At 35.0% G+C, this 26,079-nt stretch overlaps 1 long non-coding RNA gene across 1 annotated transcript; it reads right to left on the reverse strand.

Annotated features, from left to right (window-relative positions):
- Positions 1 to 441: 441 nt before the first annotated feature.
- On the reverse strand, positions 442 to 24,773 carry LOC123940560. Its single transcript, XR_006818084.1, has 4 exons — positions 24,674 to 24,773; positions 11,205 to 11,270; positions 1,641 to 1,820; positions 442 to 567 (listed from the first exon to the last, which is right to left on the reverse strand). It is a non-coding gene; the product is annotated as an uncharacterized LOC123940560 (long non-coding RNA).
- Positions 24,774 to 26,079: the final 1,306 nt, after the last annotated feature.

Here is a 26,079-nt window from a genome sequence, read left to right on the forward strand (position 1 = left end):
TTGAAGAGGAAGAACTCAGTGCAATTGCTACTTCAACATTTACTCATTGTATGACTTTTGTGAATTCATTAATCTCCCTGAGAAACTCAATTTCCTTTTCTATAAAATGGTAAAAATATTAGCACCTACCTTACAGAGCCATTGTGAAGACTATAGTTCAGAATGCATGTGAACATTTGATACAGTGTCTGGAACATAGAAAATGCTCAAAGATTAGCTATTATAAGTGAAAGGACTCATAGTACAAGCATACGTCAACGATACTGTGGTTTGGTTCCAGGCCTCCATAATAAAGTAAATATCACAATAAAATGAGTCTAAGAAAGTCTTTGGTTTCCCAATGCATATAGAAGTTGCATTTACACTATACTGTAGTCTATTAAGTGTGTAATATAATTATCCCCCAAAATATATATACATTAATTTCAAAACACTTTATTGCATAAGTGCTAACCATCATCTGAGTTTTCAGCAAGTCATAACAGTAATCTTTTTGCTGGCAGAGGGTCTTGATCAGTGTTGATGAGTGCTGGGTATTGGCTCCTGAGGTTGGGTGGCTGCAGCAAGCTGTTGGGAAAAAATGGTGCCGATAGGCTTGCTTGAAGTAGGGTGGCCACAATCCTTTAATCTGTAAAAAACACATCTATGTAGCACAATAAAGTGAAATGCAATAAAATGAAGTATGCCTGCATTAAAAAGAGAGCAGGTGGATTTCAACTTATTTTTAAACTATGTGTCATTTTGTCAAACTACTTTCCATATATTTTGGCTCTTCTAAAATGAATTTTCTTTTTAGAAATTAGAAGATTTGGTAAAAATATAGAGCTATTACAAGATATCCCAAATAAATTCTTTGTCTACCAATGATAGAGACCTTTGTTTCTATGTTGCTTATTGCACATGACTTAATATTTAACTGGCATAATTGAAGTATGAAAGTAATATAATAGTATAAAATCAGCAAAACCAAAATGAAAGATAGCCAATCAAAATCATTCTAAATAATTTGTGTTGAATATAAACATAATATAATATAATATAGTTCTATATTATTTTCAGCCTTTATTCTTATCGAATCCTTCTCATATTATTTTTATAAAGTGACTTTCTAGAAAAAAAATAAAGGAAATTAAACAGACTAATTATAGTTTCAGTGATTTAATATGACATGTGTAAAATATAGTATACCTAAAATTTGGTTTCAGAAATTCTTTACATTTTCTAATAACAAATATATGAAAGTGCCAATTTAAAATAATAGTCATTTATTTTTCTTTCATTTTTAGCTAATCACACATGTGTTTTACTCTTATATGTTTTTCTTCCCTGTTTAGCAAGATAATACATGCAATTGTTCTATTAATCAAAATGGTACCTAATGGTTTAAGATAAAAAGGAATAATCATCCACCTCATCTTTTTTCTCTTCTAATATCACACCCCATAGAGGTTATACTTTCATTGTTTGAGGTTTTAGTTTCTCAGATGGTTACAATGCAGTAGATTGAATTACTGACCCCACATCTGTGTTTTCATCTTTAGCATATGCCTTTCCATTTCTTAACTATTGTGGCTTGGCCACAATTTCTAGCCAATGAAATGTGCATTAATCAGGATTTTTTTGATTTTTCAAATACAGACCTTAGAGTTTTTCTATGTTTTCTTCATGTTCTCTGTTTCTAACTTCACCGTGGAAAGAATTTGCTCCAAGAAGTGTTAGATAAGCTAAACCCACAGCAGGAGTCAAGCCCAAGGAGATGTGCAGCTTGAAGCAGAGCTGTCCAGAGGATCCCAGAATAGGTCAGATGATCCCCAGACGACCTGCAGACACATTAGTGAGAACTATATGATTGTTTTAAGTCACTGAATTTTGAAAGAGTTTCTTTCACAGCAGTGGCTGACTGTTACTATTCACTATGTAGAAGATCTCAATCATCTTCTTCATAGTTCCATATACAAATTATGACATTAATATGGTTTATTGTACCAATTTATTGATATATTACATATAGTTATTACATATATTACAATAATCACTAATATAATTATTAATACACTAATTCATTAATTATAAATACAGTTTATGATGATATATTATCACATATATTACTGTCATTTACATGTTAATGTAATTATAATTAATATAGAATATATTTATTGCCAAATGTTAATCAGTTTAATACAATAATATATATTATATAATATGTGATATATTGCATTATGCCATTTTATATTATAATTAATCTAATATATAATATATTAATAAAGAACTTATGATGTGATATTGCATAGTATAATATAAATACTATTAATAATAATAGATAATATATGTATTTATATCTCTATTTTTAAAAATATTTTATTTATTTCAGAAAGAGAGAAGCAGATGGAGAAGCAGACTACCCATTGAACAGGGAGCCAAATGTGGGGCTTTATCCTAGGACCCTGAGACCATGACCTGAGCTAAAGGCAAACACTTAGCCAACTGAACCACTTAGGCACTTCTGTATCTGTAATTTTTTAAAATATTATAACTTAAGTTTATGCCATCATTTCAGTAAAATTGGCTTTCTACTCTATAAGATGAGAATAATAATATTACTACTTTCCATTTTTTTCTGTACATTTGAGGACCCATTTTCTTTTAGCTTATACTCATTCCTAAGTTTGCTATATTTTTGTTTATGTAATGCTTTACAAAGTTAAAAACAAAAACAAAACAAGAACATATGAAAAGAAAAAGAAAAAGAAAAATGGACAGTAGAAAACAACAAAAAGAATACCAAGTTGGAGAGGATGTGGAGAAAGGGGAACCCTCTTACACTGTTGGTGGGAATGCAAGTTGGTGCAGCCACTTTGGAGAACAGTGTGGAGATTCCTCAAGAAATTAAGAATAGAGCTTCCCTATGACCCTGCAATTGCACTGCTGGGTATTTACCCCAAAGATAAGATGTCGTGAAAAGAAGAGCCATCTGTACCCCAATGTTTATAGCAGCAATGGCCACGGTCACCAAACTGTGGAAAGAACCAAGATGCCCTTCAACGGACGAATGGATAAAGAAGATATGGTCCGTACATACAATGGAGTATTATGCCTCCATCAGAAAGGATGAATACCCAGCTTTTGTAGGAACATGGACAGGACTGGAAGAGATTATGCTGAGTGAAATAAGTCAAGCAGAGAGAGTCAAGTATCATATGGTTTCACTTATTTGTGGAGCATAACAAAGAACATGGAGGACATAGGGAGATGGAGAGGAGAAGGGAGTTGAGGGAAATTGAAAGGAGAGATGAACCATGAGAGACTATGGACTCTGAAAAACAATCTAACAATCTGAGGGTTTTGAAGAGGTGGGGAATGGGAGGTTGGGGAACAAGGTGGTGGGTAATAGGGAGGGCACGTATTTCATGGAGCACTGGGTGTGGTGCAAAAACAATGAATACTGTTACGCTGGGGGAAAAAAAAAAAAAGGCAGTACATATTCCTGGTCCAGAATTAAACAATACATAAACAAAATAAAAGCAATTTTCCTTCTGAAAGCACATCCCTTAGTCTCCATAACAATTTCTTTCTTATTAATAATTATTAATGATTATGTATAAGCTTATTAAATATTAAATATAATTTTTACCTACTTTTCTTTAGAGTTTTTCTTTTATTTCTTATTGATCTTTAAGAATTATTTCTATATTAAGAAAATAAATTATTGGGCACCTGGGTGGCTCAGTTGGTTATGCAACTGCCTTTGGCTCAGGTCATGATCCTGGAGTTCTGGGATCAAGTCCTGCATCAGGCTCCCTGCTTGTCAGGGAGTCTGCTTCTCCCTCTGACTTTCCCCCTCTTGTGCTCTGACTCGCTCTCTCTCATTCTCTCCCTCTCAAGTAAATAAATAAAATTTTAAAAAAAGAAAAAAAGAAAAGAAGTTATTGCTAAACTATTAACGATATTTTTCCAATTTTTATTTTATTTTTATACTTGATATATTTTTTTCTTAGATTTAAGCAGTAGAAATTGAAGAATGTGTTGTCAAATATATTAATCGTCACCTTTGTGGCTTTTTAATATTATTTCAAATTGCACCATACATTTCCTGTGATTAGAATTTAAAAACATTCACATATATATTTTGTTGTCTCTTTTATATTTATATATTGATTTTTTACACATGAACATTTATTCATCTAAGTTATTTTGGTATAAGAAAGAGATGAAATTTTTGCTTTATTTTTTCCAAATAGGTAGATATAGTTATAACATGAAAGGCAGGCATGGGTCTCTGGAGGTCTTTTCTAAAGAACATTTCCCAGATAAAACATTTCAACAACTCTGATTTCATGTAAACAATACAGATCTTCCTCAACTTACAATGGGGTTACATCCCAATAAACCTATTATAAGTGGAAAATATCATGTCAAAAATGTATTTAATACATCTAAACCACTAAACATCATAGCTTAGCTTAGCCTACGTTAAGTGAATTCAGAACACTTATATTAGCCTACGTTGGGCAAAATCACTAACAGCCTATTTTATAACAAAATGTTGAATATCTAAGGTGATTTATTGAGTACTGCACAGAAAATAAAAACACAATGGTTGTATGGGTACAGGATGGTTGTAAGTGTATCAGGTTTTTAGCCTGGTGATTGCAGGGCTGACTTGGAGGCTGGCGGTTGCTTCCACAGTCCAGTGTCATGAGAGAGTATCATACCACGTATCACTAGCCAAGAAAAGATCAAAATTCAAAGTATGATTTCTACTGAATGTCACTTTCATACCATAATAAACTGGAACCATCATAAGTGGAGGACAGTCTATATATTATGCCTTTATTTAAAAACCTGTGTTCTTTTTAAAAACGATTTTGTAATTTACATTGTAAATTTAGTTGTCATATTATAAAATTTAGATGTTAGAAGTTTTAGAAGTGTTACAAGTTTTAAAAAGTTATTTTTTTCTACTATCTTGTTTGATAGAAAAATCACTCAAAAAATCCCAGGTATATGATTGTAGACTCTTTTTTAATTGATAACAGTAGCAAGGAATACAAATTTTAATTAAAAATAGAGCTTGAATTTTATTTTTTATGTTTTAATTTAAATTACAGTTAGTTAGCATACAGTGTAATATTAGCTTCAGTAGTAAAATTTTGTGATTCATCATTTAAATACAATACTCAGTGTTCATTAAAACAGGTGCCCTCCTTAATACCCATCATCCATTTAACCCATTCCCCTGCCAACCTCTCCGCCAGAAAATCCCAAGCATTTTCTCTGGAGTTTAGAGTTTGTTTTATGGCTTGCCTGTCTCTTTTCTCCCATACAGTGTTCATCTGTTTCATTTCTTCAGTTCCACATATGAGTGAAATCTTGTGGCACTTGTCTTTCTCTGACTGACTTATTTCTCTTAGCATAGTACTTTCTAGTTCCATTCATATGATTGCAAATGGCAAGTTTTCATTCTTTTTGTGGCTAAGTAATAACCTATTATATATATATGCCACCTCTTCTTTATCCATTCATAAGTCTATGGACATTTGGGCTCTTTCCATAATTTGACTATTGTTGATAATGCTGTTATAAACATTGGGGTGCATGTGTCCCTTTGAATCAGTATTATTACATCCTTTAAGTAAATTTCTAGTAGTGCACTTGCTGGGTCATAGAGTAGTTCTATTTTTAACATTTTGAGGAAGCTCCGTACTATTTTCCAGAGAGGCTGCACCAGTTTGCCTTCCCATCAACAGTGTAAGAGGTTTTCCCTTTCTCCACATCCTCACCAACACTTTTTCCTGTGTTATTAATTCTAGCCATTCTGACAGGGGTTATGTCATTGTAGTTTTGATTTGTATTTTCCTGATGCTGAGTGATGTTGAACATTTTTTTCATGGGTTAGTTGGTGATCTGTAAGTCTTCTTTGGAGAAATGTCTGTTCATGTCTTCTGCCCATTTCTTGACTGGATTTTTTTATTTTGATTCTTGAGTTTGTTAAGTTCTTTGTAGATTTTCGATACTAACTCTTTATCAGATATATCATTTTGCAATATCTTCTCCCATTCCATTGGTCGCCTTTTAGTTTTGTGCACTGTTTCCTTTGCTGTGCAGAGACTTTTTACCTTAATGAAGTCCCAATTGTTCCTTTTTGCTTTTGTTTCCTTTGCCTCTGGAGACATGTCTAGCAAGAATTTGCTGCAGCTGATGTCACAGAGGTTGCTGCCTGTGTTCCCCTCTAGGATTTTGATGTTTTCCTATCTCTTATTTAAGTGTTTCATCCATTTTGAATTTATTTTTATGTATGGTGTAAGAAAGTGGTCCAGTTTCATTCTTCTGTATGTTGGTGTCCAGTTTTCCCCAATACCATTTGTTAAAGAGACTGTCTTTTATTTGATAGGATATTCTTTTCTGCTTTGTCGAGGACTGGTTGAGCATATAGTTGTAAGTCCATTTCTGGGCTTTCTATTCTGTTCCATTGATCTACGGGTCTGGTTTTTTTTTGTTGTTGTTGTTGTTGTTTTGTTTTTGTGCCAGTACCACACTGTCTTTATCATTTACACTTTGTAGCAACTTGAAGTCTGGAATTGTGATACCTTCAGCTTTGCTCTGCTTTGTCAAGACTGCTTTGGCTATGTGGGGTCTTTTGTGGTTCCCTATAAATTTTAGGATTGTTTGTTCTAAGTCTGTGAAAAAGGCTGGTGGTATTTTGATGGGGATTGTATTAAATGTGTACATTGCTTCGGGTATTATAGGCGTTTTAACATTTGTTTTTCCAATTCATGAGCATGGAATCTTTCCATTTCTTTGTGTCCTCTTTGATTTATTTCATCAGTGTTCTATAGTTTTCAAAATACAGGTCTTCCACCTCTTTGGTTAGGCTTATTCCTAGGTATCTTATGGTGTTTGGTGCAACTGTAAATGGGATTAAGTCCTTCATTTCTCTTTCTGCTGCTTCATTATTGGTGTGTAGAAATGCCACAGATTTCTGCACATTGATTTTGTATGCTGCAACTTCATTGAATTCATGCATCAGTTCTAGGAATTTTTTGATGGAGTCTTTAAGTTTTCTACATAGAGTATCCTGTCATATGTAAATAGTAAAAGTTTGACTTCTTCCTTGCCAATTTGAATGTCTTTTATTTCTTTTTGTTGTCTGATTGTTAAGGCTAGGACTTCCAGTAGTGTGTTAAATAACAATGGTAAGAGTGAGCATCCGGTCTTTTTCCTGACCTTAGAGGGAAAGCTCTCAGTTTTTCCCCACTGAGTATGACATTAGCTATGAATCTTTTGTGTATGACCTTTATGGTTTTGAGCTATGTTCCTTTTATCCTTACCCTGTTGAGAATTTTATCAAGAACTGATGCCGTATTTTGTCAATGCTTTTCACATATATTCTTCCTTGAATATATACATTAAAAAACCATAAGAGACTATGGACTCTGAAAAACAACCTGAGGGTTTTGAAGGGTCAGGGGTGGGAAGTTAGGGGAACAGGTGGTGGGTAATAGGGAGGGCACGTTTTGCATGGAGCACTGGGTGTTGTGCAAAAACAATGAATACTGTTACGCTGAAAAAAATAAATAAAATGGAAAAAAAAAAAGTGTATTGGGGTGCCTGGGTGGCTCAGTGGGTTAAAGCCTCTGCCTTCAGCTCAGGGTCCTGGGATCGAGCCCCGCATCGGGCTCTCTGCTCAGCAGGGAGCCTGCTTCCTCCTTTCTCTCTGCCTGCCTCTCTGCCTACTTGTGATCTCTATCTGTCAAATAAATAAATAAAATCTAAAAAAGTGTATTATTGGATTCAGTTTGGTAGTAATTTGTTGAGAATTTTTGCATCCATATTCGTTAGAGATATTGGCCTTTAGCTCTCTTTTTTAGTGGGGTCTTCCTCTGGTTTCAGAATGAAGGTAATGCTGGTTTCAAACAATGAGATTGCAAGTTTCCCTTCCATTTCTATTTTTTGAAGTAGTTTGAGAAGAGTAGGTATTAACTCTTCTTTAAATGTCTGGTAGAAATCCCCTTGGAAACCCTCTGGTCCTGGACCTTTTTTTTCTTGGGAGATTGTTGATTACTGATTTAATTTCTTTGCCAGTTATGGGTCTGTTCTAGTTATCTATTTCTTCCTGTTTCAGTTTTGGTAATGTATATGTTGCTAGGAATTTATCCATTTCTTCCAGATTGTCCAGTTTGCTAGCATAAATTTTTTATGATTATCTCTTAAAATTGTTTGCATTTCTGTACTGTTGGTTGTGATCTCTTCTCTCTTATTCATGTTTTTATTCTTTTGGTTCCTTTCTTTCTCTCTCTCTCTCTCTCTCTTTGATAAGCTGAGCTGAGTCTTTATCAATTTTATTCTTTCAAAGAACCAACTCCTGCTTCCATTGATTTGCTGTTTGTTTGTTTCTATATCATTTATTTATGCTCTAATCTTTATTATTTGCCTTCTTCTGCTGGCTTTAGGTTTCGTTTTTTGTTCTTTATTTAGTGCCTGTAGGTGTGAGGTTAGTTTGCATATTTGATATTTTTTCTGCTTCTTGAAGTAGGCCTGTATTGCTATATACTTACCTCTTCTGACTGCTTTTGCTGCCTCCCAAAGGTTTTGGAACATTGTATTTTCATTTTCATAGGTTTCCATGTATTTCTTAATTTCTTCTTTAATTTTCTGGTTGACCCATTCATTCTCTAGTAGGTTGTTTTTAACTTCCATGTATTTGTGATCTTCCCAATTTTTTTCCTGTGGTTGATCTTAAGTTTCATATTATTATGGTCAGAAAATATTCACGGTATGATCTCAATTTTTTGTATTTGCTGAGACCTAAATTGTGATGCAGGATGTCATATATTCTGGGGAATGGCCCATCTACTCTTGAAAAGAATGTGTATTTTGCTGCTTTAGGATGAAATGTTCTGAATATAGCTGTTAAGCACATCTGGTCCAGTTGGTCTTTCAAAGCCATTGTTCCCTTGTTGATTTCTGCTTGGATGATCTGTCCATCAATGTAAATTGGTTGTTAAAGTCCCCTACTATTGCTGTATTATTATCAATGAGTTCTTTTATGTTTGTTAGTATTATTTTGTTGTTGTTCTTGTTATTGTTTGTATTTAGGTGCTCCCTAGTTGGGGGCACAGGTATTTACAATTGTTATATCTTCTTGTTGGATAAACCCCTTTATTATGCTACAGTGTTCTTCTTCATCTCTTGTTACAGTCTTTGTTTAAGTTTCTAGTTTGTCTGTTACAGGTATGGCCACTCTAATATTTTTTTTTCTTTTTGGTGCTTATTAGCATGATAAATGGTTCTCCATCCACTCACTTTCAATCTATAGGTGTCTTCACGTCTAAAATGAGTCTCTTATACAAGGACAGCATATAGATTGGTCTTGTGCTTTTATCCATTCTAGGGACTATGGACTCTGAAAAACAACCTGAGGGTTTTGAAGGGGCGGTGGGGTGGGAGGTTGGGGAACCAGGTGGTGGGTAATAGGGAGGGCACGTATTGCATGGAGCACTGGGTGTGGTGCAAAAACAATGAATACTTTACGCTGAAAAGAAATTTAAAAAAAAAAAAGTGAAAAAAAATACCAAGCAGTATGTTAGGGTTACATTTCCTTTTGTATCTGTACAATGTTAGGATCTTCAAGTCATTATAACTAGACTTTTCCTACTAGTAGTGCCTTACTAATATATATGCTTTCAGTGTATAGAATATTATTGACAATATTCACTAATAATTTACAACTTGTTCATCTTAAAATATTTTTAAATACTTGAATTAAAAAGAGCAATGATGCAAACTTATTTTTCCTCTTTTATATCCCTCACCATTTAAATACATTGCTAAGTTTGGCTATCCACTTCTGTGTGGATATTGATAGAAGGCTGAGATCTGCTCCCCCAACACTCTTTCTCTAAAATAAATAAATAAACTAAAAAAATATGTACTATAGCATCTAAATACTATCCCAAGAGAAGATCCAGAAATATTTCAAACAATGTCAGCATATTTAAGAAAAATATATGGTCTTGAATTGTCACAGCTCACTATTCTCTCTACTATGCGTGTGTTTGATTATCTTGAGGATAAATCTTATATATCCTTCACAATTACTACTTAGAAAAGACAAGTTTTCTCAGCCTGAATTTACATTTAATTTTAATTTTTAAGGGATTTTTTTTTTTTTACGTTTGTAAATTCTATGAACCTAGTAAAGACGTACTTTATACTTTTGGTAATTTGCACATATAGAAACAAGAATGCATTATTTTAAAAAAATATAGTAAATTTCACTCACTTTGAGTCAGAGGTAATAGTTTTCTATTTGTTTGTATACTTATTCATTTATTACTCTTCCTATGGAATCCCAGGAACTTAACCCTCATTTGGCTGGGTTTTTGTTTGTTTTCAATCCATAAATATTTATTCTATGATTTGTAATATCAATAATTCTTCAAGGTGAATATAATAGACATGACCTTTTTCCTTATTGGAGCTTGCATTTTAGTGTAAGAGAGAGAGGGAAAAATTAATTAATTAATTAGTTAATTCCTCATGTTGATAAATACTTTGAAGAAAATAAACAGGGTTGAGAATGAGGTTTCTATTCTAGAAATCCTAGTGATCAAGGAGGGAATCTACAGATTCTTGGAGAACAAGAAAAAGTAAACCAAGCATTCTAGGTAACAGAAGGATATTACTCTAGAATTGGATTAATCATGGAGAGCCAATGTTTAGGAAGTAACATGGAGTCATTCTGGACTAATAAGCAGAACCTTGACCATATAGGGTCCTGTAGGAAAGGAAAGAATTAAGATGATTCAGAGTGCTCTGTCATATGATTTTAAATATTTTGGTTGCTTTTAATAACATTGCCAAGAAAGATTAAGAAAGACATTGTGCAGAAAGGAAAAAATAATTTGTTTTTTTGGACCTGTCAGGTTTTAGACATTAATATGCTGATACATAGATTATATAATATCTCTTATCCAAGTGAATGTGTGTATAGACAGATGAATAGATATAAGGCGACATGAATATATATACATCCTAGTGACTCAATAATAGATAATCTAAAAATATTCATTTGAAAAGAATATAATAATAAAATCACAACATTCTAGCATATATCTGTTATCTTAATAAAAATCAATTGTAACTTGCACACAGATAATTGAGTAATTTTTTGGTGCTATATACTTTCCACATAAAGATTTTACCAATTCCCCAATGCTTCAACTCTAATTTCTTGTATTGCTCCAATTCATAGCTCACATGGCATCTCTCTGAAAAAAAAAAAAAAGAAAGAAAGAAAATATCAATAGCTTATTTCCCTATTGGTCTCTCACAAATGAGTAAAATTTAAAAAGTCTCCCTGAAATATACATTAATGTCCATTTATTCTTCTAATTTTAGCACTATTCTTGAAAAGCAGAAAGAATGTATTTATTTGTTTTTAAAGCATGAAGGAATAAAGAATCCAACAAACATTCTAAGATTTATTTCTGCTGACTTTCTAAACTAATACTATTGTTATGATCTTATAAAAATCTATTCGATTCAGGGGCACCTGGGTGGCTCAGCGGGTTAAAGCCTCTGCCTTCGGCTCAGGTCATGATCCCAGGGTCCTGGGATCGAGCCCCGCATCGGGCTCTCTGCTTGGCTGGGAGCCTGCCTGCTTCCTCCTCTCTCTCTCTCTCTGCCTGCCTCTCTGCCTACTTGTAATCTCTATCTGTCAAAAAAATAAATCTTTAAAAAAAAAAAAATCTATTCGATTCAGTAATTCCATTCCTAGGTATCCACACAAGAGAAATCAAAGCAGATCCATATGAAAACTTGCACATGAATATTCATAATAACCAAAAAGTAGAAACAATACCAGTGTACATTAATGGATGAATAGATTTAAAAATTTTATATACCCATGTAACTAAATGTATTCAACCATAAAAAAAGAATTATGTACTGATGCATACTGGAATAAAGATAAACCCTAAAAATATGATACTAAATGTAAAAAAAAAAGAGAGAGAAAAGATGCCTAAGGCCGCAAATTATATTCTTCCACTTACATGAAATATCCAGAAGAGGAAAATCTATAAAAAGTAGATTAGTGGTTCACTGGGCCTAGGAGTGGAAGAGGAATGGAGAGTAACTGCTAAATTTTACTAGATTTTCTTCTCAAGTGATGAAAATGTTTCAAGATTAGATGGTGGTGGCAGTTGTACAACCCTGTGAATATACTAAAACCACCAAATAATATGCTTTGAATCAGGGAATTTTATGGTATGTTAATTATATCTCAGTCAAGCTGTTAAATATTAAAGTTCAAAAACACAAAAGGGGATAAAAGAACTCAGATATTTCATATACTATTGTAAAATAAATTTGTATATTTAGATGAAATGCTAGTTTCCTAAAAATATGTGAACCTCCAAAATTAACTTTAGAAAGTTTAGGAAACCTAAAGTCCAATAGGATATCTAAATAAAATGAACAGATTATCAAAAATTTCATTCCACTTAAAAATACTGTGCACCTACTGAGTATTTACCCCAAAGATATTGATGTAGTGAAAAAAAGGACCATATGCATCCCAGTGTTCATAGCAGCAATGGCCACAATAGCCAAACTGTGGAAAGAATTTGCCCTTTAGTAGACAAATGGATAAAGAAGGTATGGTCCATATATACAATGGAATATTACTCAGCCACCAGAAATGATGAACACTCAACTCTGCATCAACATGGATGGGACTGTAGGAGATTATGCTGAGTGAAATAAGTCAAACAGAGAAAGTCAATTATCATACGGTTTCACTTACTTGTGGAACATGAGGAATAGCATGGAGGACATTAAGAGAAGGAAGAGAAAAATGAAGGGGGAGAAAAGAGAGGAGGAGATGAACCATGAGAGACTGTGGACTCCAAGAAACAAACTGAAGGCTTTAGAGGGTAGGGGGGTGGGGGATGGGTTGGCCTGGTAATGGGTATTAAGGAAGGCATGTATTTCTTGGAGCACTGGGTATTATATGTAAACAATGAATTTTGGAACACCACATCAAAAACTAATGATGTACTTACTGTATGGTGACTAACATAACATAGTAAAAAATAATTTAAAAAATAATAATAAAATAAAATAAAACACTGTGGAAAATTATTTCATAGGCCAGTTCTTTCAAACCGAAAGAGCAATAAATACATACATTATTTAAAATGTTCTACTGCATAGTGAAAGTAAAATGAATAAACAAAACCAAAAAAAGATGATGAATATAGAAAAATCATATATAAACTCATTTGTGATCTTTATGACAAATTATGAAGTATTATTAAATTTGATCTACCAGTATATTAAGAATATACCATGACCAGATAAGTTTTACACCAAAGATGCAAGGATAGCTCCATAGTATATTTAGCAAATTAATAAATCCAGTGAATCCATGGGGGGACAAGTTTATAATCTATTAATAAAAGACTAAATGATAGATAAATATCAACACATAATTTTTTATAAATCTTCTCCAGGGGCGCCTGGGTGGCTCAGTGGGTTAAAGCCTCTGCCTTTGGCTCAGGTCATGATCCCAGGGTTCTGGGATCGAGCCCCGCATCGGGCTCTCTGCTCTGCGGACAGCCTGCTTCCTCCTCTCTCTCTCTGCCTGCCTCTCTGCCTACTTGTGATCTTTGCTGTCAAATAAATAAATAAAATCTTTAAAAAAAAAAAAATCTTCTCCAAATTTAAGAAAACAAGAAACCTCTGGACAATATTTATTACCATAATTATTCTCTCTCTTTCTATATACATATATATACTATATATATTTTATAACTGCATATTAATATAAATTCAAGTTAACAACCAATATCATGCTCAATAAGAAACACTGAAAACATCTACAGTAAAAACAAGTATAGAAATATAATGCTCTAACTCCATATTATTCTACATGGTTCTTGACATTTCAACAAATTTTAACAAGAGTGTGAAATATAAATTATGAGTGCTAGAAACAAAGAAGAAAAATTAGTCATTAAAATCCTGGCTCTGTTTTCAACATTTTGAGGAACCTCCATGCTGTTTTCCAGAGTGGAGAAGCAACATGGGGGGGTAGGGGGATAGGAGAAGAGTAAATGAAACAAGATGGGATTGGGAGGGAGACAAACCATAAATGACTCTTAATCTCACAAAACAAACTGGGGGTTGCTGGGGGGAGGTGGGATTGGGAGAGGGGGAGCGGGCTATGGACATTGGGGAGGGGAGGCGAACCATAAGAGACTATGGACTCTGAAAAACAACCTGAGGGTTTTGAAGGGTGAGGGGTGGGAGGTTGGGGCAACCTGAGGGTTTTGAAGGGTCAGGGGTGGGAGGTTGGGGGAACAGGTGGTGGGTAATGGGGAGGGCACGTTTTGCATGGAGCACTGGGTGTTGTGCAAAAAGAATGAATACTGTTACACTGAAAAAATAAATAAAATGAAAAAAAAAAAAATCCTGGCTCTGGAGTCATAGTTTCTGTATTAGAATCCCAACTTCTGCTTTGTCTCATCAAATACTGGTTAAAAACATGTGACATTTCTGTTCTGAAAGACATAAATATTTGCACACTCAGAGGGAAGGGGATGGAGAGGACAACAGAAAAATGTCAAGCTGGTGTTTCAGTTTATCAGGTGAATTCCTGCTGCAGTTTTCCTCAATCTGTCTTGGTCCCAGAAATGTTTCTCCTGTGAACTGCTTTCTTGCTGCTTTAGAGATCCATATACCTGAGGTAAATATTGGATAGAACAATCAATATATGGGTCTCCAAACATTTTTGACATGTATTTTTATCACCTAAAGACTAGAAGAATGTGAATTCTAATAGATGTCTATGCATATAATTGAGAATTATATCTATGTACTACTATAGTAAATAACAGAAATATGAAAAATTTACAAGGAAGAAACAAGATGAAATAAATAAATTAGGAGATTTTTGTTTAACAGCACAAAAACCGTCTTTCTCCAGAGAAACTATTTATTTTTGTTGAAATCAATATGACTGAATAATAATTTTAAATCTCCTTTTCAGTATTTTATTATGAGATAACACATAAACCCCTGAGTTAAAAAAATAGTTTGGGGGGCAGTTGGGTAGCTCAGTCAGTTAAGCATCAAGGTCTTGATTTCAGCTCAGGTCGTGATCTCAACGTTCTAGGATGGAGCCCCACCTCAGGCTCTGCACTCAGTGGGGGTTCAGCTTGAGGATTCTATCTCTCTTCCTCTGCCCCTCCTCCCACTTGTGCTCTTTCTCTGTAAAATAAATAAATAAATCCTTAAAAAAAAGTTTTGATCATTTCACATTGCCTTCCATGGTATTAACATTTTCTACTATTAAAAGACTTGTTCCTATAAAATTAACTATCCATGGTTTTGGGTAGGCAGTGAATTAAATCAGGTTAAATATACTAAAAGAAATGAGTGAATGTGGGTACTCTTCAGTGTTACTTGTAGATATTTCATATATGGCTCAACACATGACTCCTCATTTAAGAAAATATTTTTAAATAACATTTTTAATGATTTTACTTATTCATTTATCTTAGGAAAGAGAAAGTGCTGAGCAGGGGGAGGGGCAGAAGGAGAGAGAAAGAGCATTCTCAAGCAGACACCCCATTGACCACAGGGCCTGATGGGGAAGTCAATTCCATGACCCTGAGATCATGACCTGAGCCAAAAACAAGAATCACTTGCTCAAACAGCTGAGGCACTCAGCCACGCCTTAAATATCATTTTGAATAAACAGAAATTAGAATATTCACCCACTGACCTAAGTAGTCTTTCTAATGAGAGGGATTTCTGCTGGATCTTCCTTCTTAATGTGTCTATTGCAGATGTTCATTGAGCTGAATCCTGTTTTCCATACCCAGGTTCTTCTCAGATATAAAATGAATTGAATTCATACAAAAGGAGGTAATAATTGACCCTGCAAATCTTTCAGTAACCTACTTTGTTCCATGTAATGATGGTTTAATAACTTTGCTTCTACAAATGACCATTGGCAAGTATTCATTCAGATAAACGTTGTTACAATTTCTTCTGCACTATCTCAAATATTCATTCACTAATCGATTTAACTAATACTTGAGTACCTCTTTTATAAGCATAACTATTTTAGATATTGTAAATAGGTGATCCGTGAAGTCCAGTCGCTGATGAAGTTTTAGCCTCTGGTATTTACTGTGGTTTCCAATTTCATTCCTCAATCTGAAGTCAGCTAAATTAAGCTACCAAGATGTTCAGGCTTTTGTAAATTATAGCCATTCATTCATTCATTTATTTTGATATGAGTGAGAAATAGGAAACAATAACTACAACTCTAATATCACCAAAATTATCTTTTCTCTGAATGTTTTCTCTGCAAGTTTGTGGAAATTCTAATTTCAGAAACAAAATAGTGGATGAGATGAAATTAGCTTTCTCAGCACTGCTTTACATCACCATACCCATTGCTGTGTATCTGGATAAAGTAAACCTCAGTTCCAGAACTCAGTGGAATGTCTCTAGAAATGTCAAAAGACCCTGATGTCAGCTATATCATGTTGCTCTATTATTTAATTATACACACACACACACACACACATAAATGGTGGGGAGGAAGTGGAGGCTATAGTGCCTGGTACATCAACTTCTGAGATTCTCTACTGACTGATTCTCTGTTTCCTCTTTCATAAGAAAACCTACCTCTTGGGTATATTTACAACACAAAATTGTAAGTGATATGAAACACTTAGACATATTTTGCTAGTACAAGCTATGTCAAGGCAAGATTATATAATGCACCATGTTAAAATCATCAAAGAGAACAATTTAGCTAAGCAAATTTTGTTTTATACTTCATGAAGTGGGCCATCTCCTCTCTTAAGAATCCAGAGAATTGCAAAGTAAGAAACAGGATGGCAGACTTTAGGAAAACAATCCAAGAGTAAGGAATGAGTATTTAGGTTAAGTTGATTGCATGGGTTTGCACATTTGACCTCATATTAGAGCAAGGAAATGATTATAGATTCTTGTCTGTTGGAGATTGGCTGACTAGATATATTGTTTCTGTTTCTGGTCAGGTGGAGCATTAACATGAACATGAAAGTTACCTAAGTGTTGGTTCACTGATGTGGTTCCCCAAGCAAGAGTGGCTCTATCTTGGGCCTAGAAATTTATTTCAATGATCACTTGAATTTACCAAACACTGTCCTTTTGACATTTATATCCGAGGCAACTAATGTTTTCAATGCAATAAGTGGGGAAAATGCCAGTGGAAAACAAAGATCCTACAATCTATTAAATATCTGAGAGGGAAAATTAATTTTAACCCATAACATGAGATATAAAGTACAGAACACAATCATGTCTTATGATCTAGAAGGGTGTATTACTCTTAGGCATATATAACTACTAAAATAAAAGTAGATAAAACAAGTTCCAAATGAAAGGATTTTGTGAATTCGAATGCACTGCTTCAGAATCATCCTTGGAACTGTTGTGTTCATTAGAAAGAATAGCTATCAAATAAACTAAGTCTTTTGCATTGCGTTCTATCAGACAAAAACTATCATCTGTTATTAGTGCTGCAAAGTAGGATGATAGTTCTAGCTAAAGCATTTACATATAGTTAAGAAGTGGGACCACAGAAATGAAACCATATGTGCAGTTTGGTGAAGCCCCTAAATTCCAGATACACTCACATTCAAAAAATACACAGCGAATTACAAATGCAATTTCTTTTCTAGGAACAATATTATCATCCTATTCTTGAATTAATATCACTCTCATATCAGACTGGCTTAGATCATAGGCATACAGCTAATCTTTATTCCCTTAGAGGAAAGAGATGTGTTGATTTGTCAGAAGTGTGATACAGACTCTCTCCCGTCAGGCCATCCACATGGGATTGGGAGTGTGAGAAGATGCATTGCCAAATGAGGTGACCTATTGCAGGAAGAATGCTTCACGATGCTCAGAAGAAAACGACAAATGCAACACGGGAGTAAAGGGATAACGGCAGGAAGGCTCTTTACTTCATAGTCCTTTCAGTTAATGTTTACTCTCCAAGAAAAAATGTTTTTCTCAAATAGCCTTGCTCTTTCCTGCTTTCCTCCCAAGATGATCTCTGAAGGAATTTGTGGCAAACATATTGTAGGTAGAAAGAATTGGAAGTCCTTGGTACTTTGTCTATTGAATGTTCTGGTCCCCATAAGCTTATCGCCAGTCTCCATCTCTTGTTTTCCACCCTAGAATTTTTTTTTTCATCCCCTAATATCATCTATGCTTCAACCAGTGAATTGGACTTTATGATCTCTAGTACTGGGGCAGAAAAAGTGTCTTTGCTCTTATAGCACAAGGACAAATCTACACTGTGACTCCTCTGGTAATATTAAGGATAATGACACTTATAATGATAATAATAATAACACTTATAAAGCACTATGCATCAGATGTAATTCCAAGCACTTTGTAGTTATTAACTCATATAATTAATTAATCACCATATTAAATCATGACCTCATACCCCTTTATTCATTTTGCAAAATGAATGTGATTCTGTTCCCTGGCAGATGTGTTCTCTAAGCCAGCTAGAATGAAGATCCTGTAATCAAAAAGGTCAAAGTGAAACTCACATTAAAAATTTCCCCTGAGGGGTGCCTGGGTGGGTCAGTTGGTTGAGCAACTGCCTTAAGCTCAGATCATGATCCTGGAGTCCCAGCACCGAGCCCCACATCGGACTCCCTGCTCAGCCAGGAGTCTGCTTCTCCCTCTGACTGTGACCCTTGCCCATGCTCTCTCTTTCATTCTCTCTTTCTTACATAAATAAATAAAATCTTTAAAAGCAAATTTCCGGGAGTTACTCCTTTATTTCTTCTCCTCCCTTAGTGACATAAAGCTACATAGTTATCAAAGTTACAAAATATTTGCACAGGCATTAATAACAGATTTTGTAGTATATAATAATATTAACTCTGCTTTACTTGACCCTCCTTTCGAGTTAAGAGCATGATCTCAGAGATGACAAAACAGAAGAAAGAGAAAGAGAGAGACAGATAGGGAGAAAGGGGACACAAGAGAGAACTGAAAAGGCAGGCAGACAAAGTGGAAAGAGACAGGAATGACACAACAATGATAAATTCCTGAATTCATCATGTTAAACAAAATTGTGGATTTATTTTGATCTATTTCCTCAGCATGATCTTCCAAATTTGCAACATCAATTCCACTGTTCTCTTGTACCAGAGCAAAGAGAGAAGTGGGGATTTTAAAGGGAAGGGGGCAGGAATGGGGGAGAGAGAGATTGCTGGCCTAGGGTACATGAGAAAGAAACAGCACTTAAATGGCTATTCCTGGGTCATGGTGCTATATATATGAGACGTAAAGGCCCACATGAATTGGTTTAATTGGTTTGAAGCTGCCTATCATGGGAAGCCACACAGCATTAGGAAAAGATCAAGAAAAGGAAGCTGAAAGGCTTAGCTTCTGGTTCCTACTGCTACCAGCTCTTTGATCTTGGGCACGTCACATTTCTCTGGATTTATTTTCCTCTTATTAATTATAATCACACAATCTCTTTAAAATGCAATCTTTCTATGTCTCCATACAGACCTACAAAATACCAATTCACTGCCCCAGAGTAACAGTCCCAGTTTGACTCTGGCTGCCTGACACCACAGGGAGCACTGGGAAAAAAAAAAAAGTCTATATTTACTAATATAGACTATATATTATATATATATAATATATATATTATATAATATATAATTTACTATATTTACTAATAGACTACTTGCTGAGTTATATGAATTATTTAATTTGACCAAATGGTACCAGTTTGCTTTCTCATATGGCTTCACCAGTCATTAGCCTCTCTAGAAGTTTCCATATATTCTCACATTGTCAATTTTGGCATTACCTAACTACATTTTTTGCCAGTAATATAGGCTTATGGTTTTATTTTTATTGCATTAATATGCATTTTTCCAAATTTTAATTATTTTTTAAAGATCTTATTTATTTATTTGAGAGAGAGAGAGTGAGAGGGGGAGAGCATGAGAGGGGAGAAGTCAGAGGGAGAAGCAGACTCCCCACTGAGCAGAGAGCCCAATGTGGGACTCCAGCCCAGGACTCCAGGATCATGACCTGAGCCGAAGGCAGTTGCTTAACCAACTGAGCCACCCAGGTGCCCCCAAATTTAATTATTTTTAATCTCTCTTTATAGGCTTCCTAGATTTGAGGTTTCCCGGTTTGGGCATGACCTATTCATAACCCATTTTTTGGCTTGGGATCATGCATTTCCTTGTTAATTCAGAGAAACTCCTTCTATCTCCTAAATATTCCCTTTTTGTTTGGGCCATTATACATAAGTTCTTACATTCTTTCAGTCATACATTAACTTTTTCTATGTGATCTCCCACTGAATGGAGATAACATAATCATATTCATAATACTTTGCTTTTGGTTTTATGCTTTTAAAAAATTACAGTTTTTTCTTGCCTCTAGATTCTTCAAGATATTTTCCTATAGTTTCCACTATAAATGTTTGCTTAATCTTTCAAATTTATAATTTATAATCCAGGTAGAGTTCACCTTTGTACATGGCTTTAGGATCTATTTGTTCGGTTTGGTTTTGGTTTTGGTATTTTTTTTTTGAGAATTTTTTTTTTTTTAATTCCAGCATGGTTAACATACAGTGTGATATTAGTTTCAGGTGTACAATATAGTGATTCAACAATTCCATACAGTGCTGGACTCTCATCACAAGTGACCTCTTTAATCCCCATTACCTATTTCACCCAACCCCCACTCACTTCCCTTCTGGTAACCATCAGTTTGTTCTCTATAGTTAAGAGTCTCTTTCTTGGTTTCTTTCTCATTTATTTCCTTTGCTTATTTGTTTTGTTTCTTAAATTTCCATGGAGGAGTGAGATCTTATGGTATTTGTCTTTTTCTGACTTATTTTATTTAACATTATACTTTCTAGTTTCATCCATATCATTGCAAATGGCAAGATTTCATTATTTTTTTATTTATTTGACACACAGAGAGAGATCACAAGTAGGCAGAGAGGCAGGCAGAGAGAGAGAGAGAGGAGGAAGCAGGCTTCCTGCTGAGCAGAGAGCCCGATGCGGGGCTCGATCCCAGGACTCTGAGATCATGACCCGAGCCGAAGGCAGCGGCTTAACCCACTGAGCCACCCAGGCGCCCCAAGATTTCATTATTTTTTATGGCTGAATAATGTTCTCATATATATATATAATATATATAATATATATAAAATATATACTTATATATATAATATATACTTATATATTATAAGTATATAATATATACTTATATATTACATCTTCTGTATCCATTCATATATAGATGGACACTTGAGTTGCTTCCATACTTGGCTATTATAAATAATGCTGCTATAAACATAGAAATGTACATATCCTTTTGAATTAGCATTTTTACACATTGGGGATAAATACTTAGTAGTGCAATTACTGGATAGATCTAATTTTAACTTTTTGAGGAAGCTTTATACTATTTTCCACAGTGGCTGTACCAGTTTGCATTCCCACCAATAGTACATGAAGTATACCTTTTTCTCCATATCCTCGCCACTGGTTGTTTCTTGCGTTTTTGATTTTAGCCATTCTGACAGGTGTGAGTGGTATCTCATTGTGGTTTGATTTGCATTTCTTTGATGATGAGTGATCTTGAGCATCTTTTCATGTGTCTGTTGGCCATCTAGATGCATTAATTTAGCTTTATACACTGTCTGCCTAAGAATTTACCTCTTCCTCCATTGATTTGTGCTGCCTTCATTATTTCCTAATTAATATGTAAATATTAATTTATTAAATAATAAATATTTACTAATAAATTTACTTGTAAATAAAATGTTTCCAAGGTCTCTTTTCTCTTTCTGCCACTATTCTATTCTATTACTGTGTCTTTGTCGCCTGTCTTATGCTAGGCCAAATAACATTTTTTATTCTACTTCTTAAAGTTGAGCTAAAAATTCTTGTACATTTCTTCCTCCATAAATTTTAGAATGAATTTATCAGGTTTCTGGCGGGGGGAAATGTTGAATTCTGATTATAATTGCGTTGAACTTATAGATGAATTTGAAAAGAATTGAGCTTATTTATGTTATCCTGTCATTACTTCTAAGAATATGAATTATGTCTCTGTAGATAATCTTCTATGTCCTTTATCACATTTACAAACTTTTCTCCAAGAAGGTCTAAAGCTATTAACTAAAAGCCAAAATTTTTACTCATGAACTAAAATTTATTCTTCTATTTAAAGACATTACAACTGTGTGTGCCCCATTTTTGTCTATAGAACCAACTTTGTACTTTCCTCTGGTCCAACAAATGATATGCCTCTCAATCTTAAAAAATAAAAACTATTTAACTTCAGTGATATTAACTACCACTGTAATAAGATACCACTGCTCACCTATTGGAGTAGTTTTAAAAATAGAAACAAAGGGGCATCTGGGTGGCTCAGTGGGTTAAAGCCTCTGCCTTTGACTCAGGTCATGATTTCAGGGTCCTGGGATCGAGCCCCGCATCGGGCTCTCTGCTCAGCAGGGAGCCTGCTTCCCTTCCTTTCTCTCTCTCTGCCTGTCTCTCTGCCTACTTGTGATCTCTGTCAAATAAATAAAATCTTAAAAAAAAATAGAAACAAAATATCTGACAATACGGAGGGCTGACAAGGATGCAGAGCATCTGGAACTCTCATGCATTGCTAATAGCAAAATATTCTAGGCTTTGAATGGCAGCTTGGCATTTTCTATTAAAAGTAAACATATATGGGATACCTAGGTGGCCCAATCTGACTCTTGGTTTTGGTTCAGGCTGTGATCTCAGGATCGTGCATCCAGACTCTCCAGCGGCTCCACGCTTAGTGTGGAGTCTGTTTGGAATTCTTTCTCCCTCTCCTTCTGCCCTTCCCCACTGTTCTCTTTCTGTCTGCCTCTCTCTAAAATAAATAAATAAATCTTTTAAAAAATAAAATGAAAGTAAACATATGCTTAACATAAACTCAGCAATCTCACTACAAGGTTTATTCATGTGAAATTAAAGTTCATACTGGTACAAAAAACTAAATGATTTTGACAGCTTGTTAAGCAAAAACTGAAAAAACACCAGTATCTCACTTGGGGAGACAGACAAAATCCCTTATTTATACAAACAGATTGTGGCATATCCATGCAATAGAATGTTCTGCAATAAAGAGAAATAAATACTGATACATGAATACTGATACATGACATATATATGCTATAATTTCATCATGCCAAGTTGAAAGAAGCTATATCCAAAGCTTATATACTGTATGATTCCATTTATATTACATTGTGGAAAAGACAAAACAATAGATACAGAAAGCACATCAGTGATTAAAAATAGGGACTAGGACAATGATCAACTACAAAGAGGCACATGAGAAATTGAGGAGTGATGGAACTTTCTATACTGCGAAGATTGTGGTTAACACAAGTATATGTGTTTATCCAAACTTACAGAATTTTACATAAAGAAGGGCAATTAACTATACGTAGATTATTCCACAATCACAATAAATTTTCTTAAATGAGCAAGACTCTCAGCTGAAAAAAAAAATCATTTTAAAGAAGCCAAGAGCAATCAATCCATCAATAAAATAAAGAGGCCGGAGTCTACCAAAAGAAACAAGAAATGAAACAATAAAGGTAACTGTAGAAATCAATGTACCAATGAACAAGAAACAAACTAAAGAAAATTAAATAAACCAAAAGCTGGATCCTTAAAAAGAGCCATTAAGTTAGAATCACATCCTGGCAAGTTGAACCAAGGCAAACACAAAAGAGTTGTAGATAATCTATTGAGTGAAGCTGGAAAAACTACTGATTCAAGAAAATTCTCACAACAGGAAACATTACAAGCCAATATGCCATGATAAACTTGGAAACATACTTGAGCTCGCCTTCCAGTGCAATCATGATCCTGACAAACTTGTCTGTTAAGATAAAGTAACAAGTGCCTTGACATAGCTGGAGCAGGAGGTCCCCAGTCTAGGTTAGAGCAGGCTGGTGCACAGGGGAGGGTTACATGCTAGAGGACATCACCTCGGGGAAATAAGCCAGATTTATAAGGACAAATACCATATGATCCCACTTTTATGAGAAACCTAAAATAGACTCATAGAACCAGAGAGTAGAATAGTGGTTACCAGGGGATGTGAGGAAAGGAAGGTGGGGAGGTATCAGTCAAAGAGTACAAAGTTTTAAGGTGCCAGATGAATACCTTCTGGCAACCTATTCTATAACATAGGCCCTATAGCTGACAATGCCTTATCACATACTTACAGATTTGCTAAGAGAGTAGGTCTTCTGTTAGGTGCTCTTTCCGCAAAAGAGGAGAAAATTAATTAAAAAAAATAAAATAAAGATGGCAGAAGCCAGTGTTTGAAGGTGATGGATAAACTTATGGCCTTGATTGTAGCGATGGTTTTGCAATGTATACTTATTATCAAACTTATCGAATCATATCATTAAGTATGTTCAGCTTTTTGTTTGTCAACCTTGCCCCAATAAAGGTGGTTTCATTTTATTTTCTTTTTAAGTGCTGATGCAGTTCTTCTTATCACTATTGAGTGTTGGACTTGTGGCTTCTGGCGTTACCTGGCCTGGCAATCTTCTTGCTGCCAACATTCCTCTCAATGATTCTTGTGTCCCTGTAGCAGTGTTATCTCTAGGCATATCATGCTAGGAAGAAGACTGGGAAGCACTGCCTTTGAGCATCCTGCCAAAATAATAAAACCCTGTGAGACGACAAAGGCATTTTTCTTTATTCTCATTAGCAGTAAGTATTAAATTCTATCTGTTCTTCAAATCCTGTGCTGAAGATCAGCTGCTCCCTCATAAACACCCTAGGGCACTCTGAATTCAGGATATATTGTGACAATTTATTAATAACGGGCCTATTCAGACTACCATAATCTACTCACAGCCATAGAATATTTTTGCCTTTTTTTTTTTTTTTTTAATGCACTACCATGATGAGAAGGCACAGGGCCATGGAGCTCAGAGAATACGCAGTACATCAGTATGTTTTCTGTGTGCACACAAATTATTGATTTCAAAGAGCATAATGTTTCCCTACAGGGTCAAACATCTTGCAATGTTATTTTATGTCACTTTCTCTGAGCACATTCAAGATATGAAAAAGCCTTCTGTGACCTCTCCTTCTCAGAGTATCCTGGAAAAAAAAAAAAAAAAGTTGTCTGGATTGGGGACTTTGGGGATGGTCATTTGGTGGAAACCTAGGAGAGGAGCAGGAATAGTGTCATTTTTCTTTGTTACGCTTTCACTTTCTGACATCTTCAATCCATAAAATGTAGATGGGAATGACCTCTAGTGACTCAGTACCTACTGCCTGCAGTCCTTGGACAGTACTTCATAAAAGTTGGAGCACATCCTAATTATGTCTAGCATTCTCTGCATGAACCCTTTGTTTGGACATAGCAGAAGCTGACTCTTCTTAGAGCCACCATATCTCTAAGGTGATGATAGGATTCAGTATTTGGGCTTCAAGAAAATGATCCAATCAATAACTGCCATAGGCAATGCTTTTCAGAAAATAACTTGAGGGGGCACCTGGGTGGCTCAGTGGGTTAAAGCCTCTGCCTTCGGCTCAGGTCATGATCCCAGGGTCCTGGGATCAAGCCTCGCATTGGGCTCTCTGCTTAGCAGGGAGCCTGCTTCCTCCTCTCTCTCTCTCTCTCTTCCAGCTTCTCTGCCTAATTGTGATCTCTGTCTATCATATAAATAAATAAAATCTTTAAAAAAAAATAACTTGAACATATGGTTCCTGAAACGCACTCCTCATTAAGGCTACATTGCCTAGTGCTTCTATGTGAAGTACTTCTCTATTTTGGCCTCCCCAACTCCAAAGGATTAGGATCTCTGAAGCAAATTTGGCAGGTGCGTACTCAGGTGGGACCCAGTAACAGTGTATGTCTGGGGCCTCTCTGAATTTGTGACTTGCCCTGGAGAAGCTTTCCAACACCGAAATAACTCTCATATCA

The sequence above is a fragment of the Meles meles genome, chromosome 4, assembly GCF_922984935.1.
Source record: "Meles meles chromosome 4, mMelMel3.1 paternal haplotype, whole genome shotgun sequence".
NCBI classification, from domain to species: domain Eukaryota; kingdom Metazoa; phylum Chordata; class Mammalia; order Carnivora; family Mustelidae; genus Meles; species Meles meles.